We start from the raw sequence: 10,330 nt of genomic DNA, 5'->3' as shown, positions 1-10,330 counted from the left end.
GCGGCCGCACACGCGAGGCCCTAGGTCCCGTCGCGGCGCTATGGTTCGTGGGACAAATCTCCACTATATAAGAACCAAATAACACGATGGAATACAAAGAGATTAAAGAGGTAAGCAGCCAGAAAACACGTTCAAAGGCATGAATCCATATGGTCCGTTAAACTACCACCAAAGTTTCCCTAACCTTGCATAGCCCAACAATGCAACATGATGTGATGCAATAGTGTGGTTGCCATGCAACAAATATGGGACCCTACTAGTGCTGGATGACTATACTTAATGTGATCAATTTTCTAATTTATTTATATTTATTTGAGCAAGAATGCAAGCGGAACCATTTTAGGTATAGGAATTCAAGGCGATTAGAAATAACGAATACTCATACTAGAAGAACAACAGGGTGGTTTTAGTTATCAAGAATAACCCGGATGAGTGATCTTTGAGCATTTGAACGAATGACCTAGGGACAAGGATGTACGATCTCAAATTAACATTGACCAATAATAGTGGAAAATATCAATATTTGGATAAAATAGAATGGTCATGGAACGACAGATAGGATATGGTTAGCTGATTATGGTGGAGAAAGGTATATCAAGAAAAACGACCAACAGTTTTATTTAAGACTAGCCCCCTTATTTTCATTCTCAAGACAACAAGATTTAATAATTCGTACATCCTAAACGGTGAACACCAATTCTCTCATATTTAGGGGGTGTATCTAAACGGCTCAAACTTTGGTATTCAAAGTTCAGTCAAACTCAACGGTTTATTTTGTTTAACTTTGCTTTACTTGAGCAATACCTATGTTCAAATTCCAAATTTCTCGATGGTTTTACAAGCGACATAGGTCAAGTCATATACTATTAACAATTTTAAAATATCGCCCGTAATTAGACGGAGATGGTTCTATATACATATATATATATATATTCCAACAAGAACTGGATTCACTTTTCCTGAGTCAACTACCTTCAAGATGAAAATTGGCACAAATTAGAATACCTTAAGTAATACACAAATTTGAGCCAACTTTCCTAAACTGCGATACCAAGCTAACGTAGAAAAGCTTTAAGTTTTCTTAACAGCTGTACGAAAACAGAGTTCAACCATACTAACCATAAACCAAATTTCATTTCTAAACTGGACCGGCACAGCCTATGAACCGGCTTCTCCTAGTATTGAGAATTTGATGAAAAGCGATGCAGTAATATGTGAGGAAATTTATATGGACATGACACACAAAGCAAAACAAATGTATGACATGATACATGCATGACCTACACGTCCTCACAAAAGAAAATATTTTTGCCAATCCAACTATGGCAATATACAGATATCTTTCGGTGGCACAATACGTACTCTCCCTATATACACTAGCAGTCTACTATGAACTTTCCCTACGTAAGCGGGATTAGTGTACCTGCAGAAAAATCACAATATATACATCTATTCATAACTACTACATGGCTAGAAGTTAGTTGATATTATATATATAGCCACCTGACATATCCTATGCTATATAGGGCTTACGATCTAATCTCTTCTAATCCCTTAATTGCAAATCAATGTAGATTTTCGGAAATTCATTTTTTTTAGTCTTGAAAACACCAAAATAATATTGCTGGTACCCCCTGGTGCATTTCAGCTCTGATACCAGCTGTGACAGACCCGCCGAGTTAAAACGCTTAATTAAGCGTAACCGCCATCATTTGGCGCATTAGCTTAATTAAGTGTAACTTGACAGGCTGTTTCCAACCCACAGGCCGACCGAAACACACCAGAAGTCTCGCACGAAGGCGAGCACAGAAGGTACCAGCACGATAAAAACTTACAAAAATAGTAAATAATATCAAGGCTTTTACAAAACAGCTTTAAATCTAAAATTTACAACAGAAAAGATAGCAGCGGAAAAGAATCTAACTTACAGCTAACTTACAGAGCATTTTTACTAGAGAATAAATATAACAAACTAAATAAGCCGAGGACTACCGAGACGTGAAGACAAGGCGCCACATCGAGCCCACCGATGGGAACCCTAGTTAGCTCCTATACCTGAAACAGGGTAAACAACAAACCCTGAGTATACTAATACTCAGCAAGACTTACCCGACCAGTGGGTATGACTTAGCCCACATATCTAGACATGCACGGCTTTTGGCAGGTGGTTATTTTTGCAGAAAGAGCGACTAAAGTAGTTTCCTTACTTTCATTATTTTAGCTCCAGGTTCTATATAACTGAACTCTCATCTAATATTTGCATAGACCCACTCTAGCAAATCATGGTGGTGCAAGCAAGAATAATTCAATGTACTCAATATTTTATATAAATATACATAACTCATATCTTAACATTTTTCTACGAGGTGACAAAGAGATCAAGGCCCTCATAACCGCGAGACACGGCGAATCGATCCGATTTAACCTTGCAAGGTGGACCTAACCAACACGGCACGTATTTGCCCCGTCGGACTATACATGCCAACCATTCCCCTCCCCGCCTCGAACTACAGGAACCAGCCCAACGACATATGGTCAGCCGAGCTCAACGTGAGACCACCAAAAGTAAACATACGCATCCCAATTCTCCGCGACTACTCGACTCACCCCAGGAGTTGGGTGCGGGTTCCTGTACTTTCGAAGCAAGGCAGTACTAGGCTTACCGGTTTCGACTACCTCCTACTCCCGGCATGCGGTTAGTACAATTCAATCCCCGATCAGCACTGCCACAACGACCGGTCCTTAACCGACACAGACGGGACTAAGACACCCAGGAACCCTGTCCTGCTGCCATACCTATGTCTCCTCATCATTTCCCGTCCGGTCTAAATTCTCCATTTATTCAATATCAACTCACAACTCAAGTACTGGAACATGAATACATCTTATATCTCGCGAGTAACCGGAAATTACTCGACTTCTAAACATCCTATACCTCGCGAGTGCAGGAGACCACTCGTCTTCTACCGGAAACATTAAGCATGGCACTTCTATCGTCCTATACGTACTAGCATATCTCAGGGAATCATAGGGATCATGCAACTAGGGTTCCAAACAATCCCTAAAACGTAATGCACAAGTAATAGATAAAACATATACATAGTGAATTATAATTTAAATTAATAGGACATGCACCGGGGCTTGCCTGAGGGTAACACTAAATTAGTGTTAATACTATCAAGGCCTTGGGCCCTTCCGACCATTGGGCCGGGTCTTCACGGGTTCCTTCCCAATCCTCCTTCCGATCCTGGGCTTCACGATCCATTCGTAGACGATGTTCTCACTACGGTTCTATATGAATGCATATGACGTGACAATTAAATGCACATGAAATAAGTAATGCAATTATAATTTGACAATCACAAAATAACTATCGACCGAGTATAAATACTACGATTTGCATACAACTACGCCTGCCAGCACTACTGCTACCAGTCAGACCGGTCTACAAAACCAGTTAGACCGGCCGGCCGAAAATAAACCCTAGCTAAGTCATATAACACTGGCTTAGCTCTCTAACTTAATTTAACCCGATTCTTCTTAATTGTAAACTATTCTTAAATTTCCAAATATACCAACACATGAAGAATTCACTAACACCTCACTATGTTTTCTAGGCCGGAAACTTGTAGAGTGAACTACACATGCCAAAACTAAACCACTACCTCGGTTTCATAATTTTTGGACCAATAGATTTTGCTGAAACTAATTAAATGAGTCTAAACACCACTTAAACTCTACTATGGGCAAAAAGGACATTTCGCAAGAACAAACATTTTTCCCTTGTAGATACAGACGTAACCAATCTAACCAAACTAACATTGTATTTTTACCATTTTTCCTTGATTTATTAGGCAACCTGCAAGTCTTCGCTGAAATAATAAAAATAAAAAATAAAACAACCACCGGAGACTCCGGGTTTTACCCCAGATTCTCCGGACACAATGTCCGGAATTTCCGGACGCTCATCCGGAGTTTCCGGAACCCCTAATCCGGAGATTCCGGATTTATATCCAGAGTTTCCGGGCAAACCTAGATAAAAGGCCAACGACTGTGCACGCCATGGTGGCCGGCGACGCGAGCGATGCACGGCAGGGAAAAAGGGCCGGGGAAAGGGTGGGGAAGATGGAGGAACTCACCACGAACCCATTTGTGCGGTCGATTTGGGCGGAGGAGGATCGAGGAACCAGATCGATGAAAAAGGGTGGAGCTCGGACGGTGCTCCCATGGAGGTCGACGGTGGAGGGCCGATTCCGGCCGGGAAAAGCTCGGGCGAGGCTCATGGAGGTGTGGAGAAGGTGCGAGGAGTGGTTGGGAGGGCTCTCATGGAAGGGATCGATGAACGGCAGCCGGAGATGGCCGGGGCGCCGACGGGAGCGAGCTCGGCTCAGCTTGAGTCGAGGAGGAGGAGGAAACGAGAGGGAGAGAGTGAGAGAGAGTTTATAACGCTTGAAAACAGCAAAAGAACCAAAACAAGAGATATAAAGTTCCAGGCCCGGAGTATCCGGAAGAATATCCGGAGTATCCGGGTAAATCCGGAATTTCCGGTTTCATACCCGGAGTATCCGGGTTCCCCTGGCTCCAGAATTTTGGACTGAACTTGAGTCGATTTTGGTGACTCGATTTGTACCCGACGGATTAGGTCTCTAATTAACTAGTTAATCCCTTGATTAATCTTGATTATAGGTGTTTAATACCTGGGGTGTTACAGATTTCTTCACGGTCTCTTCCCCCTCGACCCCCGTCCGCTAAACGGTTAGCGGAACCACCGTAGGGGCGGCCCTTCGGGCCTACCTACGCCTATCTTCTCTTTGTCATCACTTGAACCTAAAAGCCTAAGAATGGTCATCTTAACAATCATATTAGTCCAAGTGTTGTGTTGTCTATATCAATCACCAAAACATTATATTGAAATATGGCATGAGAGGCCATTTTCGCTACACCTGCCCACGAGCAGGGCGAATCATCTCCGCCTCGCTCGAGGCCACCCCTCGACGGAAAGGACAAGCGGCCCTTCCGCTCACCCGCCCGTCGTACGGGGGCATTAAATTCCAACAACTTCTCCACAACGCCCGGGTCAGACGGCGTCAAGCCGCCATTCCCCACAGTGGTTGCGACCGGAGTCTTGTCCGCCAACTCTGGTCACTGCTCCGCCATTCCGGACGCTGTGGCGACACTGTGGGAACTTGCATCGCGGTACGAGACGTGCTCAGCACTGATCCAGCTACTATTCTACCGACTCCTGCTGTCCGGGCTCCATCTCGCCAGACCAACGGCCCCGGACCCGCCCCCCTCTCAGGGAGGGGTCCGGTGTCACCACGTGTCCCCTGAGGAGGAAGCTCAACACCAGCAGCCGGAGGCCCGGACCTCTCCCCTCGAGGGGTCCGGGACCTCCACGTGTCTCCCGGACTCCCAAAGCGCACTCGCCAGCACTCCGCCCAGGAGGGGTCCGGGACTGCCACGTGCCCCACCACCGCTGGCGCACGTATCTATATACAAGACCAAGGCCTACAGGGCCCTCGGAACGTCGCCACGCCACGCCTGGAGGACGGTACGCCCTACAGCGACGACCACGCCGCACGCTGGGGCTGTCAGGACGCCGGCGCGATCTCTGCAAGACCAAGGACGATGCCCAGGACGACTGCCACACCCGGCACCATACCCCACAGTGTACTTTCCATAGTGCTCGACTACTGCACCCCCGCGATTTGGGGAAAAAACGACGACTTCCACGATCCCCTGCGCATGTACACCGTCCCTCCTTGTGTCTATAAAAGGAGGAGGCGGGCTTTCCTTTAAGGGGGGATCGTGGTCAGCTCATTCGGTAGAACACCACGCTCAGTCTACTCGCAGAGCACATACGCTCTCCTAGCCCCAACATTGGCACTCGCTTCAACCAACTCCTCCTCTAGCAGAGACTTGGGAGCTTCCCTCCCTCTCTCGCCTCGCTTGTACCCGCTACTACAAGCACCCCCGGTGCAAGACAGTACAGTGCACTCGCACACCCCTTTGCTGGACGTACGGCCGCGCGGCCGGAACCAGGATAAACCCGTGTGTTACTGTGTTTCCTCTTGCATCAACATCTGGGACGAGGAAACACGCAGCAACATCACTAGTTGGGTCCGGTCCCCCGGGTTGAGACACCGACACATGCGATGAATTACTACCGCACCAATTTCTGAAGCGTCATTCCTGAGGAAAAACCAAAATAGGCCTGGTATATTTGGATTTTTCAGATTTTCTAATGGGCCTTGGATAGTTGGACGGAGGAAGTAGTGTTTAATTATGGTCTAATTAGGCTCATTAGATTCGTCTCGTAATTTACAAGCAAACTATGCAATTAGTTTTTATTTCGTCTAGATTTAATATTCCATGCATGTGTCGTACACATTTGATGTGATAATTTTGGAATTTTAAACTTTGCATCTAAACCAGACCTAAGTATGTACATGTAGACTCTGGTAGTATTATGCAATACTACTAGTAGTAATGAATCCTTTTCTCGCAAAAAAATACTCCACGGTATTCTACTACGGTCGGACTCCTAAATTAATGCAAGCGGTAACTGCCCCTCTCTGCTCTTGTGCCATTCTCAAAGATGGATCACTGTATCTTGCAGTCTAGCACTGGTCCTCTGACCATTGACAGCAGACTTCGAATTAAACTGATGCATGATTGCTCAACTAATAAAGCCTTGAGCTCACGGCCACCACGTACACCCGGACGCGCATTATGTGTGTGCGTACGTGTGGTCGCTTCCCACTAACACACATTTAACTACAAGATACGTACGTGCCTCGACGTCCACGACGACGACACTAGCTTAATTAGAATCCCTTGCGATGACGACGACGTACGTTGCGAGTGATCTTAACCGCGACGTGTCCGAGCGAGGCGACGCCGTTGCAGCCGGCCAGCCCCAGCTCGTTGGATGTCCAGTTCCCACAGGCCACGGGATGGATGTGATCATCCATCAGCGAATAATTGAGGCGGTCGCACGACGCGTCAGCACAGCATGCACGTGGGAGCGCAGGTGTGGGGAGCGTGGAGCCAAGCCTGGGTGCGCGCTGCTCGTCTCAGCCCGCAGCCAGCGGCCAGCGCGCGGGCGTGCACGTGCGTGGGGGCACCAGTGGACGTTCTCGCCGGGGCGGCCACGTCGCCGGAGCCCAGCTGACCGGTCGAGCCAGCTGGGCGCTCCGGCTGTCTGATGAGTGATGACCTCGCGGCCAAGCAAAGCAGGAGTAAAAGCAGACCAGCGCGCGACAAGCTTGACTTCTTGGCATGCGATCGACTTTCCAACGACGACCGACCGGTTGGGGGGAGGGGTCGTCCGATCATCCCCTCCATCAGATTCGCGCATGGCTGCGCGCGCGACCGATGCACGCGTGGCGCTGCACGCACGCAGGGGGCGCGCCACGCCCGCGCGAGACGTGGCCCCCCGCCGGGCGTCCCCGAGAGGAACTGGTAGCACATGCAGCGCATCAAATAGCTACAAGTCTAGCTAGTAGGACGCGTACGTTGCATTGATCCGTTGCGGCTTCTTTATTCTTCTCTGCCTGGCTGCCTGCATGCGACGATAGGGCGATGACCCTCCATTCCTCCTGCTGCGGCGATGGCCACGCTACACGACGTCTGCACCTGTGTACCTGCTGCCGACTGCCGTGGATGCTGGAGTACGTACGTGCTAGCTGGTCGTAGTCCCTTAGTATGCCGACTAGCAGAGAGTGGAATGAGTCACTGACGTGTGAAATAGAAGGATCTTCGAAGTCGTAGCAAGGGGTAGGCGTTGCGGTGGCTGTTGGGGGGATGCACATTCGGTGACACTCCCTTGTGACATTCTCGGTGACATTGAGTCACAGACATTGAGTATTTCATTTCGAAGTAGTACATATATAATAATTGTAAATCAAGAGCAAACTAAGCATGATCAGGCCGCCTAATCCGGCGACAGAGCCGAGCATAATCCGGGGGCACACATGAGCGTATCTCTGTGTCCCAGATGACTATCTCGGAGGACGCAGGCAGGTGCACGCGTCGTTTTGTGCGACCCGTCGCCTGGCTCGCCCAATTGCCGGTGGCCGCGCGCAGGGCATGCTGATCATCCCCATCAACAGCCGCGAGAGCCAATAATTGGCGCGAGGGATACACGGGTCGCACACATGCACCGCGTCGTCCTTGATGCATGGTGAATTGGTGGTGTGTGTAGGACTCTCTACGGGGGCAATGTCTAACGCCACAATCACTGAGCAAGCGAGACAACCTACTTGTTGACACGAAAATTCGGTAAACATTCTTAGAGGATTCGGTCAAGGAAAGAAATCAATCAGCCAATGAAAATATATCCAAAAGATACCGAGCTAAAGAAGGAAACAAAAAAACCATGGCGTGGCAGTTTAAATTTACCTATTAATTAGACAGAGTCGGTTGTTTTTCCTTTTAATTAGCCTATGGTTTTTATCTGGAACTAGCTGATAATAAGTTACCTTTAGGGTAATTTTGCTTTTGGACACTCCACAATGTTGGTTTTTGCCATAGGACACTACTCAATGTTGCTTTTGCTGCAGGACACTCTTTAAGTGTGAATCTTTGCTACTGGACACCGCCGCGAGGAGGCGCGTCCCGCCCCGCCGCCACCGCCGCGATGGAGGTCCAGGGTCGGCGTGGAGGCCGGCCGCCATGGCCGCGCGCCCCGCTGGCGAGGGAGGGGAAGGAAGCCCCGCGGGGCGTGCGCGGGCGCCATGGCCACGGGCCCGAGCTCGGAGCGCCGCCATGGCTGCCGTGGCGCGCGGGCCGCCACCTCGCCATGGCCGTCGCGCGACGGAGGGAGGAAGGGAGGGGGGAAGGCCGCCGCGGCCGGAGCACGGGAGCGGCCGCCGCAGCTCCTTGCCCTCCGGCCCGGCGCGGAGAGGGAGGGGGCGGGAGAGGGGGAGGGGGAGGATGGAGGGTGGAGGGCCGCCCGCTGTGTGGGGAAGAAAAGGGGAGAGAGACAGGGGAGGGGAGTTGGAGGTGGGGAAGGAGAGAGAGAGAATGGGGAGGGGGAAGGCGTCGGTGGGGATATAAAAAATTAACTAGTGGGTCCCGCGACTGGTAGTTGGTATAGAGAGTAGATATAGAGAGTGAATGAACGCGGAGAAATTAAATATAGAGAAGAGAATTTCGATGACCAGGCAGAAATATTTTTTTAGAGAGTGAATTTGAAGAGTGATAAGTGCGGAGAGCTTAAGCGTGGGAAAGAAATCCTGAAAGTTTGTCCCATCAGCAGCAGCGAGTGGAGTCGAGTCGGATGGGAGGGGCGGGCGGGCGCGAATGTCAATGATTGGTGCCGGTGGGCGCTGTCGGGGCCGCGCGGGGCAGGCAGTCGCGCGCGTGGGGGCTCCGGCTCCCCCTCGGTGCGCTCCGACGTGGCGGCGCGGCGGGGCCGGCGAGGCGGGCGCGCCCACGTGACCCCGGCCCCGGTCTCCCTCCCGCTTCCCCGCCCCGCTCCACGTGACGTTGTCTGCCCCGGTGGCTCCACGTGACACTAGCCACTAGAGGCCTAGCACTAGCACCAGCCGAGGCTGCGTCCAGCTCGAGCTCATCTCCTGCATGCATCAAGGCATCATACCTCGTGCAAAGTTCTCGGCTCCGCGGCTCGACCCATGGCAGGCCAAGAAAGAGGGAACCATAGGGAATGATCGGGCACGCTGCGCGCATGGCCGCCAGCCCCTTTCCCTTTTCTTTTCCTTTGTCCGTGACAGAAAGGTGAATGTGAATATATCCCAACCAGCGAGAGTGCAAAGTCTGCAAGAGCGAGCAATCATGGAAGGTGGGCCGTGCCGAGACCCAATCATGAACTCGTTTCGGTTCATGATTGAGGCGATGATGATGATAGGATGGGCATCAGGCCGTCTTACGGCCAGTACAGTGCAAAAAGTGCAAACCGAAAGAAAAGGCGCATCCGCAACACTGCAAACAGGCGATCAGGCCCTGCCCAAGTGCCGATCCCGCCGCTGCCGCTTGCCGGTGCAAAGCTGCTGGCCGCGGGATCCCCGCCTCCCCGGCCGGGCAACATCCCATCAGGCCATGGGCAGCACCGCTGCACATCGCCATCGGCCATCCGGCCATGCCATGGGTACGCGAGCGGAAATCTGGCTGGGCCGGAGGCGACGAAGGAAAAGAGGCAGTGCAGGGCGGGGCGGCGCAGACAATCGGGTGAGGGCGCGCGCTGGCGCCGGTTGGGCGCGGGGGGACAGCGTGATGGCCGACGAGGGCCGGCGTCGGCATGCGCCCCGGGGCTCCGGCCAGGCAACACCTAATAATTGCCCCACGGCTCACGGCCCAATCGCGCCCG

Source organism: Panicum virgatum, chromosome 9N, assembly GCF_016808335.1.
Source record: "Panicum virgatum strain AP13 chromosome 9N, P.virgatum_v5, whole genome shotgun sequence".
NCBI lineage: Eukaryota > Viridiplantae > Streptophyta > Magnoliopsida > Poales > Poaceae > Panicum > Panicum virgatum.
This window is presented reverse-complemented; position numbering follows the sequence as displayed.